We start from the raw sequence: 23,085 nt of genomic DNA, 5'->3' as shown, positions 1-23,085 counted from the left end.
AGAACAGCTCGGCGTACGTATTCTTGAGTCTTTCTGCCCAAATGTTCGCAAATACTGAAGAGTTCCTTTTCGAATATCAAGTGAAATACTTAGTGTACAGCCTTCGATTCGATGCGTATTCAAAATTTCGATTATAAAGCCACCTTATTAGTCTACAACTGTCCACAATATAAAAACGGGCCGAAGCGGAAAACAGAAGCCAATATGGCGTCGTTGGGCACTTGACCTCTCTTCCAAGGTACCGAACTGGAACTGAACGGTAAATTGAACCCGCCCCCAAAAAGGAACAAAAAAACGCCAGCTGAATAACAACTTCGAATGTTTTAGAAAAATAAACTGCTGTTTTGCTGTAATAATTATTAGGCTATGCATACAGTGTTAACTTTATCGAAACCGGTTTGAACCGTTATTTCTTAGTCCAGAATTTCGCCAGACCTGAAGCACTTTTGCTGAATTATGACAAAAACCGGAACGAAAAAAACAACGATTGTTCCACGAAGTGAAACCGTATTTTGCGTGAGCCTACTTTCTCTAATTTCTGCTGTCATTGTTTATCTAATTATTCTCTTATGTTTATCTAATTGTTTATCTTATCGCTTGCCTAATTAGTTCGCTTATTCCATTAGTTCCCACTCCGCCGACTTCGCGTTGACCTGCGCATAGTACTGGGCAGGACGGGAAGCTCGTCTTGTCGCTAGTTGAACTACATTTTGCATTTAAAAATTCTGAATGTTTTCGATAGTTTGGTTTCTTAACATTTTATTTTGTGCTGGATGAATCCTTGTTTTTCTGAAGCAAATAGCATCCAAACAGCATAAGATGTCATGAAATTTGTCAAGTAAGATCAGCATCCTAGTAGAGCAACCGACACTTTTGTTGTGATTTCTTTGGAGTATGGCTGTTGTGTAAATGTGCGTAAAAGCCTGAAAACCACCTTGCTAACATTTAATTATACGTGCAGTCTCACATTGGTTGCAGAAGTGCTCATTCAGATGATGCTGGACCAGGTAGGCTTACAATGGGCCTTGTATCACCGGTTTTTTTTTTTTTTTTTTTTTTTTACAGAGGAAAACCTCATGGGCCACTCAGACTTTGTAAACAACCACACCAAGGGGCAAAAAAAGGCTCCAGACCCCATCAAGGTTAACGCTGTTACAGGCAAGTACCGTACATCCTTTCCAGTTGGATTTTTGCATTCACATTTTGTACTTAAATTACCAACTTCCCATTAGCACATTCAATGATTTTCCAGTAGCCTGTGTCTGCACCGGCGTGCTGCAATAGCCTGCAATTTGGAATGACTGTTCATATGATCTTAAGGAACTAGCGCCTCCTTACTAAAATCCTTCTGAATTTCAAAAGCAGCCTCACTGCCAGAAGATTTTGGTGGCTCCACCACACAAAATTCAGTGCATTTGCGCATTAGTTGCACTACTTGACTATCATTGCAATGAATAATTGTCTGTGAAGCACGCTACCAACCTTGTGGCATGGAGGATGTGCTTAAGTAGACTGAAAGTATTGTTATAATATAAGAATTGTGGAGCAGTTATGCTCAAGTGCAGTTACTGCTCTACTCGACGGACAGCACTTCCACCAAGTTTCAGCAATCAAAATGGCCCTCCAGGTTCTGTCTGTAAAGCACAACACCGAGTTTTCATCTATTTTAACAGACCATGTTGAAATAAAGTTGCTCCTGTCTTGAAGAGGTTGCACGTGGTGCCTGACAGCAGCCTTTCAGCAGAGCGAAAATAAGTTGTGTGGCATTTTTGTTTGGTTGTTTCGATCAAAGAAATAATAGTGTAAAGAGGTTTATTGGGCGAGTCCAACAAACAGGCGGTAGCTCGGAACAGTAGGCAGGGAGAACAAGATCGTGGTGTCCGAACGCCGATCTCGTGCCTTCTCCTCGTGATGATGATCGCCGGGATGTCATTCTCTTCATTTCTTCATTATAATTGCCCCCGTCGAGAAAGGTGGAGCCATCCTGGCGATCTAACAGGTGGGGACAAGAGGGTCGAAGTACGGCTTGAGGCGGTCTATGTGAACAACATCACGTCCACGTCGACGACGGTCGCCGGGCGGCGTAAGAGGTTCAATGACGTAGTTTACGGGGGAGGTACGCTCGACGACGCGGTAGGGACCATGATAATTGGAAATCAGTTTGGATGACAAGCCAGGAGCGCAGGGCGGTACATGAAACCAGACAAGTGCTCCAGGAGCGAATGGTGCGACAGGATGGCGGTCGTCATCGCGGGCGTTTTTCTGATGTTGTTGGTCGGCCGTAGTAAAGCGCTTGGCTAGTTGTCGGCAATCTTCAGCGTAACGGGCGGCTTCCGACACGGGCGTGTACTCTGAGGCATCTGGTGCGTGTGGCAGCAACGTGTCGATTGTGTGTGACGGCTGGCGACCGTACAGAAGGAAGAAAGGGGAAAATCCGGTTGTGACTTGCGTAGCGGTGTTATACGCGTATGTCGCAAATGCAAGAACCAGGTCCCAGTTTGTTTCATCAGATGCGACATGTGCCGCAAGCATGTCGCCCAGTGTCCGATTAAACCGCTCAGTCAGACCGTTCGTTTGAGGGTGGTAGGCAGTACACGTCCGATGTACAATATTGCACTGGTGGAGAAGTGCTTGAATTACATCAGAGAGAAATACGCGGCCACGGTCACTGAGGAGTTCACTTGGAGGGCCGTGTCGCAGCACAAAACGATTGAGGATGAAGGAGGCGACGTCCTGTGCTGTCGCCGTAGGAAGAGCAGTGGTTTCGGCGTATCGTGTAAGGTGGTCGACAGCAACGATAGCCCATCGGTTTCCCGCTGTGGTCAAAGGTAAAGGTCCATATAGGTCAATTCCAACGCGGTCGAATGGGCCGTCTGGGCACGCAAGGGCTGTAATGAACCTGCTGCAGGATGCGGTGGTTTTTTGCGTCGCTGACACTCGTGGCAGCCGCGAATGAACTTGCGGACAAAGCGAAACATTCCGCGCCAGTAGTATCTTTTGCGTAAACGTTCATATGTCTTGAAGACACCGCCGTGAGCACACTGTGGGTCGGAGTGAAAGGACGCGCAGATTGTAGAGCGCAGCGTTCGGGGGATCACTAGGAGCCACTTCCTACCATCTGGCGAGTAGTTCCGCCGGTACAAGAGGCCATCACGAATGCTGAAGTGCGAAGCTTGGCGTCGCAGTGTTCGAGTGGGTGAAAGGATGGGTGCCTCGGATAAAACTTCAAGAAGCGAAGCGATCCATGGATCGTGGCGCTGTGCAGAGGACATGGCGGCGACGTCAAGAGCTGACAGTGGTTGGTCTATAGTGGATATGGACGCAGTTTCGGTGGATAGCGGTGACCGCGACAGTGCATCAGCATCGGCATGCTTGCGTCCGGAACGATATATAACATGGATATCAAACTCTTGAAGTCGAAGAACCCAGCGGGCAAGGCGACCTGACGGATCCTTCAGCGAAGACAACCAACATAATGCATGATGGTCCGTAACTACATCAAACGTGCGGCCATATAAGTATGGGCGGAACTTTACAAGCGCCCAGACTATTGCCAAGCATTCTTTCTCGGTGACGCTATAGTCTGACTCAGCCTTGGTGAGCGTTCTGCTGGCGTATGCGACGACATACTCTGCGAACCCAGGCTTTCGTTGTGCGAGAACAGCACCCAGGCCGACACCGCTGGCGTCTGTGTGAACCTCAGTTGCGGCCTTAGGATCGTAGTGGCGCAGTATAGGTGGTGACGTCAGGAGACGGCGGAGCGTGGAGAAGGCTTGGTCCACACTCAGAAGATCACGACGAGAGACTGGTGGCGCCGCTTAAAAGTTGAGTCAAAGGCGCAATTATAGAGGCAAAGTTGCGCACAAACCGGCGAAAGTAAGAGCATAACCCTACGAAGCTTCTTAACTGCTTTATAGTCGTCGGTTTGGGAAAGTCGGTGACGGCACGTAGTTTAGCCGGGTCCGGAAGTGCACCGTCCTTTGATACGACGTGACCGAGAATTGTAAGTTTTCGCGCAGCAAAACGGCACTTCTTCAGATTGAGTTGGAGCTGAGCGTTCTTCAGACAAGTCAGGACATGGTTGAGGCGTTCGAGATGGGTTGCGAAATCTGGCGCAAAGACAACAATGTCGTCGAGGTAGCACAGACATATGTGCCACTTCAAACCCCGCAGAACCGAGTCCATCATGCGCTCGAAGGTGGCAGGCGCATTGCAGAGGCCGAAGGGCATGACATTAAATTCATTTAGATCGTCAGGCGTGACGAAGGCTGTTTTTGAACGGTCGGCCTCTGCTAAAGGCACCTGCCAATACCCGGAACGCAAATCTAACGATGAAAAAAAAATCGGCACCTTGTAAGCAATCAAGGGCATCGTCAATTCTGGGTAAAGGGTACACGTCTTTCCGAGTGACCTTGTTTAGGCGCCGGTAATCCACGCAGAAGCGAATCGAGCCATCTTTTTTTTTAACGAGAACCACAGGCGATGCCCACGGACTTTGTGAAGGGCGAATAACGTCGCGTTTAAGCATATCGTCAACCTGGTCGGTAATAACTTGACGTTCCGCGGTGGAGACACGGTACGGACGTTGTCGCACTGGCGAGTTGGAGCCGGTGTCGATGTAGTGAACAATGGTAGAAGTTCGGCCAAGGGCACGTTGGGCAACATCGAAAGACTCGCGGAACTGGTAAAGCAGCTGGAGAAGAGCAGAGCGTTCAGATGGCAACAGTCCGTCTGCGATCGACGAATTGAATAGGTCGGCAGCTGGTATATCAGAAGGGTTAAGAGCACTGACGGCGTCGAGGTCGCGTCGAGCGGAATCTTGCTACACGGGAAAAATCTCTCCGATATCAATGGGTTGCACGCATCCAAGGGATTCACCTTCAAGCAGTTGGATCGGATACGGAAGAGGATTTGTGAGGCAGAGAGCGCTTGTTCCATTCGAAATAGACAGGGTCGAATAAGGCAGAAGAAGTGGCTTCCGACTGAAAAGGAGGCGTGATGGTTCAAAGAATGCAGCTTCGTCACATATGCTGTTGCAAAACACTGGGAGCAAAACAGCTGATGTCGGCGGAATTTCTGTGTCCTCTGTTACGACTAGTTTGTGGGCGGCTTGATGAATGTGGTTGTAGGGCGGGTCACACAAGGGGAAGAGCTCAAGTTCAGATCTGGCACAATCAATAACGGCGTGATTACACGATAGAAAGTCCCAGCCAAGTATGATGTCGTGCGAGCAGAATGAAAGGACGATAAACTCAACAATATAGTGTTCTTTAGCAATGATAAGTCGAGCAGTGCAGGCGGCTATAGGCCGAACAGGGTCTCCATTCGCTGTACGTAAGGGCATCATCTCAAGAGGCGTAGTCACTTTTCGCAGCTTGCGGCAAAGTTTGGCATCTATAATCTATAACAGAAACGGCAGCACCGGTATCGACAAGAGCATACGCATGGGTGCCTTCAACAAAAACTTCGACAATATTCGACGGCAAAGTTCTAGGACTTGAGCATTTCGACAGCGCAGTTCTTGCCTCTTGAACTGCGGGGGATAGTTTCCCTCATTTTCAGCGACGAGACGTGGGTTGCGGATAGTCACGTGAAGACGTGCTTGTTTGGGGATCTGGACTTTCATAACTAGAGCGGGGACGATCCATGTAGTTCGGTGAACGGGCGTCTGAGTATCCTGGGGCGCGACGACGGCAGTGTCGGGCGATATGACCAGGGCCGCCGCATGCAAAACAGATCGGCCGGTTGTCGCGCGTTCGCCAGGGATTTGCATTGATGGGAGCAGCCCATGTCACGGACGACTGAGTCGGGGCAGCAGCATACGACACACCATGGAACGGTGAGCGCTGTTGTAGCTGCTGCCGCTTTACTACCTCAGCGTAACTAAGAGGCGCGGCGACAGGGTGCTGCTGAATGGGCACCGGCGTGGCCTCGGAAATCTGTTCTTGAATGACATGTCGAAGCACGGGAGCCAACGGGATTGGTTGCTGCAGTTGCTGCTGCTGTGGGAGCTCCTGACGCTGAGCAAACGGCAGGAGAGACAACTGACGGGCCACCTCCTCACGCACAAAGTCTTTCATTTGTGCGAGAAGGTATGACTGATCAGGCACAACGTCCAGGGCAGCGAGTGGTTGGTTGTACGTCTGAGGTGAACGTCGGGTGAGAGCTCGCTGCCTTCTCAATTCGTCATAGCTGTGGCACAGGGTTACCACCTCAGACACAGTGCCAGGAGACTTCGCAAGAAGCATTTGAAAGACATCGTCGTCGACACCCTTCATAATATGCTGTATTTTGGCACTTTCGCTCATTGAGGCATCGACGCGCCTGCAGAGATCGATTATGTCCTCAATATAGGCGGTAAAAGTTTCATTGGGTTCCTGTGCCCGTGTGCGCAGCCGTTGTTCGGCGCGTAACTTCCGCACGGCAGGGTGACCCAAAACGGACAGATATTGCCTCCCTGAAAGCGGACCAGTTCTCAAATTCTGATTCGTGGTTCGTATACCACAGCTTCGCCACGCCAGCCAGGTAAAAGTTCGCGGTACTCAACTTAGCAGCGTCATCCCACTTGTTGGGTCCACTAACTTTTTCGTAGAACCACAGCGAGTCCTCGACGTCCTGCTCTTCCGTACCCGAAAATACCAGGGGGTCTCGCTGGCGAACCGGGCCGGGGCAAACAGCGGCCGGGAGAGGTGGCGGCGGTTGGGTAGCGTCAGCTGGCATGGTCGAGTGCAACGTGCAGGATCGGAGTTCCAGGGTGCCGGCGATGTGCGTACCTAGCTGCTCCACCAAATGTAAAAAGGTTTATTGGGCGAGTCCAACAAACAGGCGGTAGCTCGGAACAGTAGGCAGGGAGAACAAGATGGTGGTGTCCGAACGCCGATCTCGTGCCTTCTCCTCGTGATGATGATCGCCGGGATGTCATTCTCTTCATTTCTTCATTATAATAGGGACAAAGTTGCAAGCATCACTGTAAATAATGATAGGTTTAGCGAATGCTGATTCATTTAACTCTTTCCGTACCGAGCCCATTCGTCATGGTTAGCCCTCTATCGATGGTTTGAAACGCCGCTTTCGAGACCTTCTGTGCCGCTCACGGACACACTACGCCATCGGACATGAAAGAGGAGAAATTATGTTTTTATTTTCTACGTAGTTCGCTTTTTTCCCGCCAAGCGGTGATTTTTAAACGCGCTCTGAAGCTTCGCGATCGTCAACGCAGAACGCAAAAATCTCCGGCTCCGAAAACGGCGCGCGCTCTTCGGGAGATCGGAAATATCGCGATTCCGCTGCCTCTGCAGCTGATTTTATCGTTAAAACGAATAGCATCGAGTCAGAGGACGTTGACTTTTCGTTGTACTTCGAGTCTGAAAGCGACGACGACGCAAACCAGCCCGGAACATCGGCGGCCGCAGCCCAGCACGCCCAACTGTAGTGCTTGCCGTTAAATTTTTGTAGCGAAATACCTGTCCAATTAAAATTTTTGATTTTTTCGGAGAAAGTGCCTAATAGGCGGCAACATGTTTTGGATATCTCATAATTTTTCTTAAATTTTTTTTCTTAGTAGATACCAAGCGCGTCTTTACAAACGTTGTTCAATTTTATCGCAAAGTCTTAATTTTAACAATTTATATCATTTTCACGACGTAAATCTCGTTAATAAAACTTTTATGTGTGAAAAGTGCATTCATTTCATTTTCTGTGTATGCATTACATTAAATATTTAGTGCAGTAGTACCTTCATAAAAAACATCTGCCGTAGCATACAAAAAACACCTATTTTCCTTATGATAGGGAAAGAGCTAAGCACCTAACCTATTTATTAGCATGCACTTTATCACTTTGTATTTTAAGATATGGTAAAAAAATACATTTATGTGGCATTTACCCCCATGTTTAAATAAATTGAGCACCAATGAATATGCCCTTAACGACTACTGTCTAAAGCTTCTTACAGACCATGTCCACAACTCTTATTCTGAAATTGTTGGAAGTTTATCCTGTTTTCTTATTTCAAGAAGCACTTACCTGCTTATAGGGTTATTATAAACCCTTGCAAGAGTAGCCTATGGGTATAAATTTGTCGAAAAGATGAATGGGCTCTCAAGTTGCTCTTGTTCAAGCCGTTGACGATCACATTTTTTGGGAAATACTCAATTTTGGTCATATATTTTTTAGGGGTGTGCGAATATTTGAAACTTTTCAATAACAAATTAAATTGTGTCCTATTCTATTTGGTCTTTGAATCGAATAATCACTATTTGTAAATGTAAATACTTTTCGAATGCTTTTCAGATATTTTAAAACCCGAATTAAACACAAAATTGGAGAAAAAGTACGGTAAATGTTCACTCCAACAGGCACATGAGAACTTGCTTAGTAGAGCAGGTTACATCGCTTAGGTAGCCCTACTTTACATGCTATACAGCAATCATTCATGCTAACTGAAAAGTTCTGTGCATGTGACGAAACTACTTGCTTGCTGTTCCATTTGCGCTTTTAATAAACAGCGCTTATTAACGTAATGTGCAGTGACAAAAACTTGCTAAACTTAAGAACACTAGGATGGAACAACATATATCATCATCATCACTAGGATGGAACATCATTTTATAATAATTGTTGTGACGGCTGTTCATTATTCGAAAACTATTTCCTAGCTATTCGATGCGCTTGGGGCATTATTCTATTCGTATTCGATTCGGTCTCAAAAATCATTATTCACACACCACTAATATATTTGTTCCAGATTTAAGTGCTTCAGAGTGACTTCTCGAGAAAAAATTGGCAAATAACATATTAAGTGAAAATAAAGCGACAAAACTTTGTTAGTATACGCAGTTTTAACACATGGGTTATTGTTGAATGCAGGATAAAGCTACATAATTATCTTTAAACTAATCAAATTTACAAAGCTTATCTTAGTAAACTAGGTTAATCGAGAATACTCCCAACTACTGCAGTGACAGCCCCATAAAGCTAAAAGAAAAATCCGTTTTGGAGAAAGCAAAGGGTGACAGCACAGTAAGGATTTTTGAAGAAGTCTCAGAAGGTTGCAGCACCTCCAGCGTGATGGTAGGCGACGTTTCGTTGTGAAATGGTGCGTTTCTTTTTTTTATGTTCCGTTGCCGTCACACATCTACGGCGGGTGACCCTCATTTACGGCGGGTGACCCTCAAAGGGTTAAAAAAGCCGGTCCACTGCATATGGCTCTTAGAAGACTGAGGATTTCTTCATATAGCTGTCAAGTTCTGCATCTGTTAGTGTAACCAGATTGGCGCACAACTACAGAGAATCCCCGTTGTAACAGTCATTGAAGCAGGAAACACACTTCGCTATGAGTAGTATGTTCTTTAAAGTAGAAAGTCCTTAGAACAGCCATTGTAAGGCGAAAAGTGCAGTTCAATTGCATATGAGGCCATTTCAGATCAAGCCACACTCATTTTTAGTGACATGACAGTATTGTATTTCGAGCATGAAAGAACACCATAAAGTGCTGCCCATTTTAATTATGAAAGTTAAAAGAAATGGTTTTAGTTGCCAGTAGTCAACCCATAGGTTCCTTCATGAACAACATGAAGTTTTTTTCACTATTTTGGTTCTAAGCAAGCAAAGTTAAGACTTCTGACATCGAGAATATGCATAAAGTTATTCTGCCACAGTGTGCTGTTCCTTTTTGCCCTCTTCTACATTTGTGCTTAGTGGAGTCTAGTGCCACTTAACTTTGAATAAAATGAACTGGTCATGATCTGCAGTCTTACCCGCGAGAAGTTTGAATAAAGCAACACAAATAAATCAATTTTGTTATAACGAGGGCATACTCTTGCATATGGAACTTGGTTGTTAAAAGTAATGGTTTTGTGTATTTGCAGGTTTCGCTGTTGCAGATTTGCTGGCACCAACATGCCCTATGGAAAGAACACCCTGGCCTCGCTTCTCGCATGGGACCTCCTGAAGAGCCCAATGTCGACAGCTCAAACCAAAACACGAGTATTGTGCATGTGTAAATCTCGACATTTTTACGTTAATTTACGGTTGTTATGTTAGCCAACTGAACAGCCCAATTCGGAGTTCTTAAACGAGCCTACAGATGTGCTTCTGTAACTCTTGACGTATTTATGTTAATTCTATTTATGTTAATGATGCTGGTGTCCTGAAGAGCCCGTGTTGGAGGGCTCAAACCAGAATACAAGTGTTATGCCTTGTAATTTTTAGTAATTTTTTGTTAATATTGGAAGCATTTATGCGGACTTCACCTTCATATGTACAAAGCCATCATCAATCATCGGCTTGTGTTCGTTTTTGCGTCGGCGCCATTTTTCCTTCTTGAAATAAAGCATCGCCTCGACCGTAGTATTTCAAGTGGTGGAGGCGCTTTAAGATCCCTTCGTCCTCAATCCTCTTCAAAATCTCTCCTGGAGCTACGTTCGGGACGCCGCTTACGGCAAGAGGCCACCATGTCACAAGACTAGCCCGCGGCGTCCACCAGCTCGGTTCAAGTGCCAGCCACCCCCACTCCCAGCTTTGCCAACAACCGGTACCGCGATCCTGATATCTTCTCTGGCTTACCTGGCGAGGACGTTGAAGACTGGCTCGACAACTACGATCGTGTCAGCGAGTACAACAACTGGAACGAGACATAGAGGTTAAAAAACCGCCGTAGTTACGCCCATTTTAGATCTCTCAAGTAGCCAAGACACGGTTCCTGAATCACGAGAGAGACTTCCGTGATTGGTCATCCTTCAAGGAGCAGCTACCGCGGATTTTTGGCACACCCACGGTTCGTTCAGAAGTTGCAAAAAAAAAAGGCTACTCGCGTCTACCGTACTTATGACGATAATCGTCCCGCTCACCGATCTCCCTTCCCAGCCTTCTCCAACACCGCCCACAACACACATGCATCGAGACGCCGCTCCCAATCGCCGTTCCGAAGTTCTGTTTGGCCACATCGGCCTGTCCCTCAACGCCATGTCCAGTGACCGGAAAACTAACAAGTGCAGCTTTTGGAGGGAAAACTGCATCGCCGCCAAGTGCTACAAGTCCTCATGAACGTCCGTCGAACATGTTATTGGTGTTTGTGGAGGGTGTGCGTTTGTTGGTTCTGATTGACACGGCAGCTGCTATATCTGTTATGCGTGCGGACCTGTGCTCTCGTCTGAGGAAAGTGAAGACGCCTTATGTTGGATCATCCTTGATTGGGGCTAATGGAGCAATCATTCGACCATCAGCCCAATGTACAGCACGCGTCTTCATTGATGGTATCCGTCATCACATTAAGTTCGCGATTTTATTCCCGTGCGCTCATGAACTCATTTTAGGTTGGGACTTCCTCTCGTCAGCGTCCGCTTTAATCTCTTGCCGTCAACGTGTAGTCCATATGACCGAGACAGTTCATTTCAGCGGGAGTGCCGATGAGCCACGACTGCGTTTTCTCAGTGCTGTCGATTCTGTACTGCCTCCCAGCCACGAGAAAATCATAACTCTCTCTTCTGCGGACATCACCAATGGCGACGTGTTCATCACTGCTTACGGCCGCTGTCTTGATCGTGGGATTGTCTTCGCTTCCTGCCTGGTGCGGTTCAAAGAAAGCTGTGCAATAATCATCGCCTTAAATACGACCACTGAGACACTCCTCCTACCTCAAGGATCTGCAGTGATCTGTTATGTGGACACCCAGCCAGTCTCCCTGCTTCCTCTTGCCGCCTCGCAAGCTCCTCCACAACATGGCAAGTCTGCTTCATCTGCCCTTGCTTCCGTGATAAGTCCTGACCTTACTGCTGCTCAGAGTGAAGCGTTGCTACAATTGCTCACGAAGCATCAGGCGTCCTTTGATATGAATACTTCGTCACTCGGACAGACCTCCGTTGCCTCCCATCGTATCGACACCGATTGCCAGACTATTGTACGCCGTCGTCCCGAACACAAAATCATCGAGGAGAACGTCGCCGATATGCTGAAAAGAAACATCATACGTCCCTCCTCCAGTTCTTGGTCATCACCCGTTGTTTTAGTGCAGAATAAGGCTGGATCGGTACGATTTGGTGTTGACTACCATGCGCGAAACAAGATCACCCTTAAGGATGAATATCCAATGCCCCATATCAATGACGCCCTTGATTCTTTGCAAGGCGCGCAATACTTTCCTAGCCTTGATCTTCGCTCCGGATATTGGCAAATTCCAATGCACGAAGTGGACGAAGAAAAGACCACCTTTCCTACTCCGGACGGCCTTTACGAGTTTAACGTAATGCCTTTCAGCCTATGCAATGCTCCCGCCACATTTGAAGGAATGATCGGCACTGTTCTTCGCGGCCTCAAGTGGAAAACGTGTCTATGTTACCTCGGCGACATCATCCTGTTTTCTTCGACTTTCACTGACCATCCGCAACGCTTAGATGAAGTGCTCACATACCTTTCTAATGCCGGACTTCAACTCAACACGAAGAAGAGCTGTTTCGCTAGCACAACGATTAAAGTCCTGGGTCATCTCATTAGCAAAGACGGCATCCAGCCTGATCCAGACAAAATTTCTGCAGTGCTCATCTTTCCACGCCCACTTCGCACAAAAGAACTGCGCAGCTCGCCTCATACATTCGACTTTTTATCCGGAACATCGCCAGCATTGCTTCGCCCCTCCACAAGCTCCTTGCTCGTTCAGTTCCCTCGACTGGAACGATCAGTGTGAAGCCGCGTTCCACGAACTCAAGCGCGCACTAACATCCCCACCTGTTATTTGTCATTTTGATGACAAGACGCCCACATTACTGCATACTGACGCTAGTGGTGAAGGAATTGGTGCCGTACTGCTGCAGCGCGACCACAAATTTCGCGAAAAGGTTGTTTCATATGCAAGCCGCGTTCTGACTTCCGCGGAAAAGAAGTACTCGATAACCGAGCAAGAATGTTTGGCTGTTGTCTAGTCCATTCAGAAATTTCGTCCATACCTCTACGGTCGACATTTCACGGTTGTGACCGACCACCATGCCCTAAGTTGGTTGTCGACAATCAAACATTGGTCTGGACGTCTTGGCCGCTGGATACTCCGATTACAAGCATACGATTTCGATGTCATTCACAAGTCCGGAAGGAAGCACCAAGATGCCGATGCTCTTTCACGATGCCCATTACCACCATCATCGGAGCACATCACATCACCTTGTCAAATTGGCCGCACGGAGGACGCCTCGTCTCTTACACCGATTTCCTCTTTCACTCCATCAAACCACCCTTCAGTACTTTCCACTCACCAGCGCGCCGATTCTTATTGCCATGGTATCATCAATTGCCTTACCGGTGTTTCATCTCCACCCAATGCCAGGCTACGGAAACAGCTCAAACTATTCAAGTTCGAAGACGACGTGCTGTACCGTTACATTTTTCCCCCGAAAGGCCATCGATGGGTTCCCGTTCTCCGCGCTCTCTTCGCGTTGAAGTTCTGCAGGCCTCACACGATGACCCTACGTCATGCCATTTGGGTTACCATAAAACACACAGGTGTATACGCAGCCGATTGTTTTGGCCAGGTCTTTCCATGAGCATAGCTAGATATGTTGCTTCGTGTACGCTTTGCCAACAGCGTAAGCGACCTACTACTGCTCCGGTCGGGACGCTACAACCACTTCCTTGTCCAGCAGAACCATTCTCTGTCGTCGCATTGACCTTTTCGGGTCATTCCCAACTAGTCTCGGCGGCAACAGATGGATCGTAACTGCTGTTGACTACTTGACGCGGTACGCTGAAACAGCCCCAATACGTTCACGAGCTGCCTCAGAAGTAGCGGCCCTCTTCTTGCAGGCTATCTAATTACGTCACGGGGCGCCTAACGTTCTTTTGAGCGACCGAGGCAAGGCATTTCATTCAAGCACTCTTAATGAAGTTCTGCAAGCGTCCAACACCGTGCACAACAGAACGTCTAGCTACCACCCTGAAATCAATGGCCTAACAGAGCGATTTCATCGCACGCTGTGCGACATGTTATCCATGTATATTCAATCTGACCATCGTAACTGGGATGCGATTCTCCCATTTGTAACATTTGCATATAATACGTCTGTTCAACGGACCACCGGATACTCTCCGTTTTTTTAGTATACGGCCGCCACCCAACCTCATCACTCGACGTTTCTTTCTTCTCTGGCTCCATCAACGCGTCAACATTCATTTGCGACCAATTTGTGTCTCGTCTTGCCCAGTGTCGTCGACGCGCCCGTATGAACACCAAAGCAAGCGAAGACGATCGCAGACATCGGTACCATGCCTCTCACCGCCGTCGTTTCCTACCGCCCTGGTGACGATTTGCTCCTATGAACACTTGCACGAACGCCCGGTTTATGTGAGAAGCTTGAGTCTCGCTATATTGGCCCCTACAAAGTCATAGAGCAGACCTCGCCGGTGATCTATCGCGTTGCACCTGTTGATTCCCCAACTGACCGACGCTGCCGCGGAACAGAAGCCCTTTCATCTCCGTTCCACTGTCTAATGTGCGGCCAGGGTGGCCGCTTCCGTCCACGGGAGAAATTAGCGTAAGCATTTATGCGGATTTCATCTTCATCTGTACAAATCATCAATCATCGGCTCGTGTTCGTTTTTGCGTCGGTGACATTCTTGCTTCTTGGAATAAAGCGCCGTCTCGACCATGGTATTTGAATATTGCTAAGAGGTTCATTAGCAGCGGACACAGGCGAATGGGTAGGAGTCACAAGCGTTCAGCCAAGCAGAGCAACCACGAGCTCATGCTGCTGATTCGCAGGCTACTCTTCTGCATTACCATTGCCCTCCGCAGAAAAAGGCGCCATCCTTGCGGCTTAAGGCGAATTGACGCTATTGTTGAGTGCGGCTTAATGCGACAGACGTGGACAAGTTCGCGGCCGCGATGGTGCGGGTCAGTCGGTGGCGTGAGGGGCTCCTCGAGGTAATTGATGGAGGATGTTTGCTCCAGAACGCGATAGGGTCCGAGGTATTTTGCGACAAGTTTTGCGGAACGACTGGGTGTTGTATCGGATACCCGAAACCTGACCAGAAAGCCAGGGGGGAAAGTTGGTGCAGAAGGGTTGTCAGGATGACGGGATTGCTGCTGCCACTGGTATTCGGTGGAAAAAGAGTCGGAAAGCTGGCGGCATTCCTCGGCATGTCGAGAAGCTTCAGACAGCGGAGTACATTCGGTCGTATCAGGTTTACATGAAAGGATTGTATCGAACGTATTAGATGGCTCTCGTCCGTATAGGAGAAAGTACGGAAAATCCAGTAGTTGCTTGGGCAGCAGTATTGTATGCATACGTCACGAAAGGGATAACTTGGTCCCTTCTCCAACATCTTTGTCATCTCTGCTGGAGAAGATAGTGGGATCTCGCTGACACAAGGCACCGGCACAAACCAGGGTGGGCGGTGCCCGTTGGAGGTGTGCTGCTGGCGTCGTCGGGCATAATGGGGGCTACAGTTCGACTTCAATGTTCCTGGCTGGTCGAAACCCAGCACCTCCACCACTTGCTAAGAGGCGTATTAGCAGCGGACGCACGCGAACGGGCAGCAGTCACAAGCATTAGGCCAAGCACAGCAACCGCGAGCTCATGACGGTGCCGATGTTGCTGAGGTGCAGGCTACTCTTCTTCATTCCAATAATATTTAAGTGAATTATGCTAGTCTTCTTACAAGCACATGTTGGGTGGCTCAAAGCAGCATAGAAGTGTCGTGCTTTGTAATTTTTCACTACGCGTCTATATTAATTTTTCATATAGTTCCACCAAAGCTTCATTTTATTTATTTATAGGTATCTTGGATCATTTCATGCCAAAAAAACCCAGTTTTCAAAAACTGTTTTCAAAACCAGTTCAAACGTTTTCAAAACCCAGTTGAAAAGCTGTTCAGGATGATACACCATTTAAAATTTGTTTGATAAACAAAACTAGGTACAGTGAGAACTTTTTGAAAACATTGGTTTCACACATAAACCTGCAAGTGCGTGTGTGCCATTGTCAGAGTGGATCATTTCAATAAAAATGCATTGTACATAAGTTCGCAAAAATTGTTTATTTTACTACCCCGATACATGAGTAAGAATTAAGAGGTATAAGTTAGCTTGAATTTAAAGTGCAACAAAGGCTGTCTGGTAATGGCAATGATGTGCCTTTCATGTATGTATGAAACCATATTTCTTGTGAATGCTTTCATTCCAACTTTTTTTGCGGAACTGAGCCAAATTGAAGTGGAACTCATACGAGGAATAATTTTTTAGGTCTTCCAGCATGTCATAATAGCGACGGTTTTTCATACAAAAATCTGAAGTAGTAAAAATGAATAAGTCACTTGGTATGGAATGACCTGCTCAGGAACCTAGTAATCATGACAGAACTCATGGCTAATCGTAGCTAATCCAGCTCAAGGATTAGAATTATGTTATGTGCAAACGCAGACCTTCAAAAATTTTGTAAACCTTTAAAATGACCACCTCGTCTATCAGTGCCTGCTGTGGGCTTATGCGACTTGTGCCATGGTTACTGTCACTGGCTGCCTAATAAAGAAAGCAAGTACTTTATTTAAGTGTTCTTGTTTAGTGTCCTGTCAGTCTGCTTGCACATTTATTTATGTATTTATTTGCTCATTCACTTATTTATTGCTATTTATTTCTATAGGGAAATGTGTTTCACTTTAGAGCCACGCAGACTTCACATCTGTCGATATTGAACTTATGGTGTCAAGCTGCAGGCAGTTTCTACTTTCCAATAGATGGCTTGCACTGACGTCATTGTAGCCGCCATGTTGGTGCACCGACACGATGATAAGCTGGGTCCGCAACGTCACGTGAAAGCTCTCAATAAGATGGATTGGACTGAAGTGCTCGTAGTCGCCATGTTGGTGCACCAACATGCTGATAAGGTGGGTGCGTGACGTCACGTGAAAGCTATCAATACTTGTTAAAACAAGTTTCTGATGTTCGCAGGCTACGAATGGTTGTACGTTTACATAACTGTTTGGTTACAAATAAGTACTTCACCTAGAAAAATGTTTTTGGTCTGCATCAATTTTGCGCTCTTGATTTAGTGAAGGTGCATTGACTTTGCTGTGCTAAGTGAATTGATAACTGGCCTAGCAGTTGTGATAGCAGATTTACTATGTGGTTTATTCCAGGCTAAGAGCATGCCTTTGAGCCCAGGGTAACCCAGGCCTGCAATACAGAAGCGCCTGTATTTAAATTTGTCCCTATCATATAATACGCAAGGACTAAATAAACGTGACATCGAAGGTAATCCTATGTGACACAAGATAGCTCAGCAGTATTTTAAGAAAAGTGCAGTTTTCAACACTGCTCAGTAAACAGGGTGTTTCACCTAACTTGGGCCAAACTTTAAAAATCTGCCAATTATACGTAGCTGCACAGAACCAAGGTTATGTTTGCCATCGCTCGGAGATACGCTCATTATTTTTTGCATTCCGCACTATTAGATTATTAGTCTTAATCAACTTCTCAATTATTGTAATTAGATGAAAAGTGTAAATGAGAAAATTGCCGAGCAGCATGAAAAACTCCTGATACAGCTTTTTGTTGCTCAATATGTGCTACGTAAAAGCGTTTTCCCGAGCGTTAGAGATGCCCGCGGATCTACGCAAAGTGCTTTAGCAGCCAGTCGCTCGACAATTTTGCGCGTATTCGCCGGCTTCTTTCACGCTCGGAAAAACACTTTTACGTAGTACATATTAGGCAACAAAAAGCTGTATCGGGAGTTTTTGATGTCGCTGTGGAATTTTCTCATTCACACTTTTCATCTAATTATAATAATTGAGATTATTAAGACTAAATATATAATTATGCCGAATGCGAAAAATTATGTGAGCATCTCCAAGCGACGGCAAACAACATTACCTTAGTTCTGTCCAGCTACGTAGCATTTGGATATTTCTTAAGTTTGGCCCAAGTTAAGTGAAACACCCTGTACATTCGGAACATAATTCAATAGGCTTTCAAGATCCTTCCAATGTTGCTGTTCAATGTAGCTCCAACAATATTTCAAGGGCTTTCAATATTGACATGCAATGCATTCCAACAATATTTCGATGGGCTTACAGTGCTGAGACTCAAAACATAATCAACTATGGTCAATGGGCTTGTAATATTGAAGTATGACATGGTTTCACTAATACAATGGTTTACCAAAATGAAATACCTCAATGATGTTTCAGCAATACCACAAGGTACTTTCAATGACATTTGTTGACGTTGACAAATGACATTTCAATAACTTCTCGACATTTTTTTTTGTAAGAGTTGACTTTGTACAGTTCACGTACAAGAAGGGAACCGGCGACACGGCACAGAAGAAAACCAGAATCTGCTACCAAAATAAGCAGTGAGAGCCGTCTGCGGAGCCCGGCCACTCATATGAGCTTGTCTCACTGTGATGCGACGCTGAGTGTATGCGCAAATCTGTACGATGTTGCAGCGTTTCGTCAATATTTTAGGTCAGCGATGCATGGTTTTCCTGTATTGGAAGCGAACGACAAGTGCCGGCAAATGCAAACAAATGTGCGCTGTGCACCGCTGTGAAAAGTTATGGCGCATTCTATCGATCATGGAAAAAAGCAAACATTCATAATGTAGGGCCTCTGAGATTTGACAGCGCATATACGTAGTCATGTCCTGCACGATAGCTTCTTTTTCACGTTTGCCCGACCCAAAATGTTCCCACAGTGAAATGTGGGGACTAGCTGCTGGGAAATCTTGCCTCTCTTAAGCCTCAAAATGTGCATTTGCCTAAATACTTAGAAGGACGTCGCGCTTTGCCTCGTCGGTCGCCTGAACTACCGTCCAAACGGGATCATAGAGACCGATACAGAGTCTGTAATGGCGAAGCGGCAGTTTCTTGTCAAAGGTTGGCCCTTGTCACTGCGGCACACGTAACATAAGGCTGCTGCTTCGCAATGAGTCTTCGACGCCCAGCCACGGTCGTAGGCAAGGGTACGTGCCACATGGGCACGATCTGCGCATGCGCTAGCCAGCCATATGAACAAGAACTTTAGTGCAATGTGCAATCGAATATTTACCGTAAACGAAATCGCAGCAACAACGTGTCAGTATTCGGTGGTCTGCGGCCGCTAAAGCAGCATCTACCCCTCCCCCTCCCCCCGCCTGCGCTTCGCGCCGGATCGCTTCCCTCCCCTTAGCAGGAATCCGCCGTGTCAGACCTGGTGGTGAAGCATAGGTGAAGAATAACTATTGAGAACTTCAGGAGATTTAGAAGGGTCCGAACTCGAGCTACTTGGTACTGATTCATAGCTAAAAAATTCACCGACGATTACAATACTCCCTAAAGCGAATTTTGAGCGCAGCTGTTTAGGTGTTTTGAATTCGCGACATATCGTGGCAAAGAATTGATTGTGAACGATAGGGTCCTCTCGGCGGCGGCACTGAGCGTCTGCTCGGGCAGCTCGTTTAGCAGCAGCGGCAGACGAAGCATTTCCACCCATTGCGTCACTCATTAGACAGTCTTAGTTTAGCGCTCGCAACTAAACGTAAAAGCATTACGTACGTAAAGAAATGGCGTCGTCCTCACTGCGCATGCTCCTAACGGCATTGGGTTGCTCTGGTTTACGTGCGCTATGATAACGTACGTTATTTCGCCAGTTTAACGTTCGTAATGCATACGGACGCTAAGAAATAGCGTTGTCGAACATGGCGTCACCCGCTTCAGTGTGAATTCGCATGATGGTTACGCTCGCACTCACGTCGATGGCCAGTAACTATTGAAATACGCTTTCGCTTTCTCTAAACTCACCTGAAACGTTAGTTATGAGCGCCTAGCGTGCCCAATTTCTCAGATTATTCAGCGATTTCGACGCCCGTATGCCTAAGTAGACGTGTCCTATACGCGTCCGCATAGCAACAACAGGATGGCTACTAATGGATTGTCTTGGCATGGATACGTTTGGCATGGGGCACCAGACGGCGCCCTGTTTTATAATGGCTTGCATACGTTTGCGTTCCCATACGGTAAACTAAAAGCCTTGAAAGGACGCGCACCATAACGTCCTGCAAAGGTGCTTACGTTTAACGTACGTGCGGTGACAAACGCTATTCTAAAACTGTGTATTGTTCAGAAAGAAAGCGCGAACATGAGAACGCGTGGCACGCGCGGAGCGCATTCTCCATCGGCACGGCGCAGGCGAAGTAGCCCATGCCATCGTTTTGTTTCCACAGCGCTCGCCGCATGCCTGGTCGCCGCCATTGGGTATGTCTCGTGCGGCACTACGCTTTCCTCCTAACCCTTTCGCCATACTCTCCTCTGCTTTCGTCCTCGCTTTCTTCGCTCTCGCCGTCTTTCATCTCCCGCAGAGCTCCACGTTCGCTCTTTCATCTTTCGCTGCGCTCAGACGATACAGGACGAGCGCTGGACGAAGGGGATAAATGCAAAAAATAATTATAATTTCCTGATCCTTCTGATAACGATTCTGTCTTTCTGCAACGTCGTCGATAAAGCACACTTGTGCGCCCGAGTTCCTTATCAGCTACCAGCAAGAAGCGATATGCTCGGCTGCAGCGGGTGTCGCTACTCAGGTGCTTTTCAGTTACTTCTCAAGTGCAGAGCAATAAACTGTTCAATATTCTTGTCGCTACTGTGTTGCGTCACTTCACTTTCGACAGAATCACACTGGCTGTGGAGCACTCAAAACCCTCAAGCCCACAACATAGCCCAAATGATACGTCGCGTGACGTATCTAAAAGTGGGAATGGGAGAAGACGATACTCCAAGGCTCGTACAGGCCTTAGTGGTTAGTCGAATTACGTATGGCTTACCGTACCAAATCCTGAACAGGGAGGAGGAAAGACAGGCCAACACAATAATCCGAACCGATTTCAAAGCTGCTCTTGGCCTGCCTAAATGTACCTCCACGGAGCGCATGTTAGCTATAGGAGTGCACAACACTTTCGACGAACTGAAGCAGGCCACTCTGATGCGACAAAGTGAACGCCTCAGCTTTATAAAAATTGGTAGGGCAATATCGGCTAGACTCAATATCCCAGCATACCCCATTTATCTCACCGAACAAGTGGTACCTCTCTCTCCTTCGGTGAGATCTAAAATAACAGTAGCCCCGATTCCCAAGAACATGCATCCCGAGTACAACAAAGAAAAGCGCAAATCACGCGCACAACGCATTCAATCAACGTACTCTAATAACCACAGGTACAACATGTACTACACGGACGCATCTGTGTATGCAGAAGTGACCGGGCAGCGCTACCAAAGGAGGTACGCCCTGGCAGTGGTGAACGTGATCTGCCAGCAGCAAATAACCGCATTGGCCACGGCGGGATCCCCCACCTCGGCCGAAATATTAGCAGTGGCGGTCGCACTCGCTCACGCGGAGCGTTCGCAAAGGGACTAGGTCGTGGTTACGGACTACCAGGGGACATTTCGCATGTTTGTCAAGGGGCACGTGACTGCGGCTAGCCTCACGATAATCCCCAAATCCTTCACCCACCGTCACTGCCTATACGGGTGCCCGGGCCACGCGGGAGTACAGTGGAACGAAAAGGCTAACGCGTTAGCTCGAGGGTTTACAAACCGAGCGACGGCGTCATCTTCTAACCCCAATCACTCGTACTATCCCTCACAAAATTCCACCAATTTAAAATTCAAAGACATCCTTGCTCATCAGCGCAGAGTCCGCAGAAAATACCCGCCACCTCGCCCACAACTTAGCATGGAATTGGCCGCGGATTGGCATAAAATACAGACCGAGGTATTCCCCCATTTAAAATTTCTAAACGCCATGTATCCAACTCGTTATGGGGCCAACAGTCCTTGGTGCGGTGGCATACCTACCCTCATACATGTAACCTGGGAGTACGCTAAGCACCCTCATAGGCCAAATACCAGTAACACAATGGAGCAGTGGGAGGCACAGCTCGCCCGCTCCAACCTGGCAAGACAAAAATCCTTAATTAGCCAGGTCAGGCAGGCGGCAGAGGTCAGTGTGGCCCTGGACTGAGAGGCTCCGACCACTCCTCCTTAAAATATTTTCCATTGCAATAAAGATTCTATTCTAATCTATTCCCCGTGATCAGTATAGACGCAGATAAAGCTTACTGTAAACCAAATTCAATGCGTGTTCCAGACAACCAACACTTTTCCAATTTTCCTATGCAGGATGTTACCACCGCACCCCTAGGGTCGTGAATGCCCACTTTTATTTTTGAGGCCTCCCCCCCCCCCCCCCCCCCCCCCTCACGCAACTTCGCCAATTACTTCGGCCTATGAGCTAGTAGGTACATTTCCAAAAGCACAAGGATGGCTAAGTGATATTTTATCCGTTGTTAAGCATATTCATGGTTAAAATATGTTGCTTACAAATGATTAAATTGCCTCACCGTAAGTCGTTCGTCTACATTATAGTAAATCTACAGGGTGTTTCAGCGAACACTTTAAAAAAGTTTTTAAAGGTTGCATGTGGCAGATAGCACAACTCTAGTTAATGGGCTGGTCTACTCGAAGAGGTGGACATTAGTTGCACAAGAAATCGAAATGCATAATCAACTTATTAACAAAAAATAACTAATTAAGTTTTAGCTAATTACCTGATGGCCCTTATTACAAATAACAAATTGTAGCCGTGGAGTTCGCAAGGTGGATCCACTTTGAATGAATTCTCAGGGAAATACCAGTTTCGAGATATTAATTCCCGAGCTTTGCGGAGAAATGCATTGGCGTTCCTGTTACTTCTGTGTTTCAATGCATAAAACGACACAGGCAACCTTTAGCCTGTGCTTTATGCAACGACGCATGCTTTATTCAACGACGCATAAAACGACACAGGCATATCTGCAACAATATCACAGGCATATCTGCAAAGGCATATCAGAACAAGCTACAATTGCAATATAGTATTTAGACACGGCGCCGCAGGGGTATAAGAGACACATTGAACACAACGTTGAATGAGGAAGCGCTTGCTCCTCGTGTTCTAGTCGTGTGCCCATTATATACCACTGCAGAGCTGTATCCGAAAATGACATTCCAACTGGCCCCAACGCGAGCCGTAAGTTATTCTACGCTGGCTCTTCATCAATCGTGTAACTAGCGCCATCCGAAGCTA

At 47.0% G+C, this 23,085-nt stretch overlaps 1 protein-coding gene across 1 annotated transcript in view; it reads right to left on the bottom strand.

Annotated features, from left to right (window-relative positions):
- LOC125945820 (uncharacterized) overlaps window positions 1-23,085 on the bottom strand; it is a 49,436-nt gene that overhangs the window by 2,789 nt on the left and 23,562 nt on the right. The gene's annotated exons all lie outside the window — the stretch shown is intronic.

Source organism: Dermacentor silvarum, chromosome 5, assembly GCF_013339745.2.
Source record: "Dermacentor silvarum isolate Dsil-2018 chromosome 5, BIME_Dsil_1.4, whole genome shotgun sequence".
Taxonomy (NCBI): Eukaryota; Metazoa; Arthropoda; class Arachnida; order Ixodida; family Ixodidae; genus Dermacentor; species Dermacentor silvarum.
This window is presented reverse-complemented; position numbering and strand designations above follow the sequence as displayed.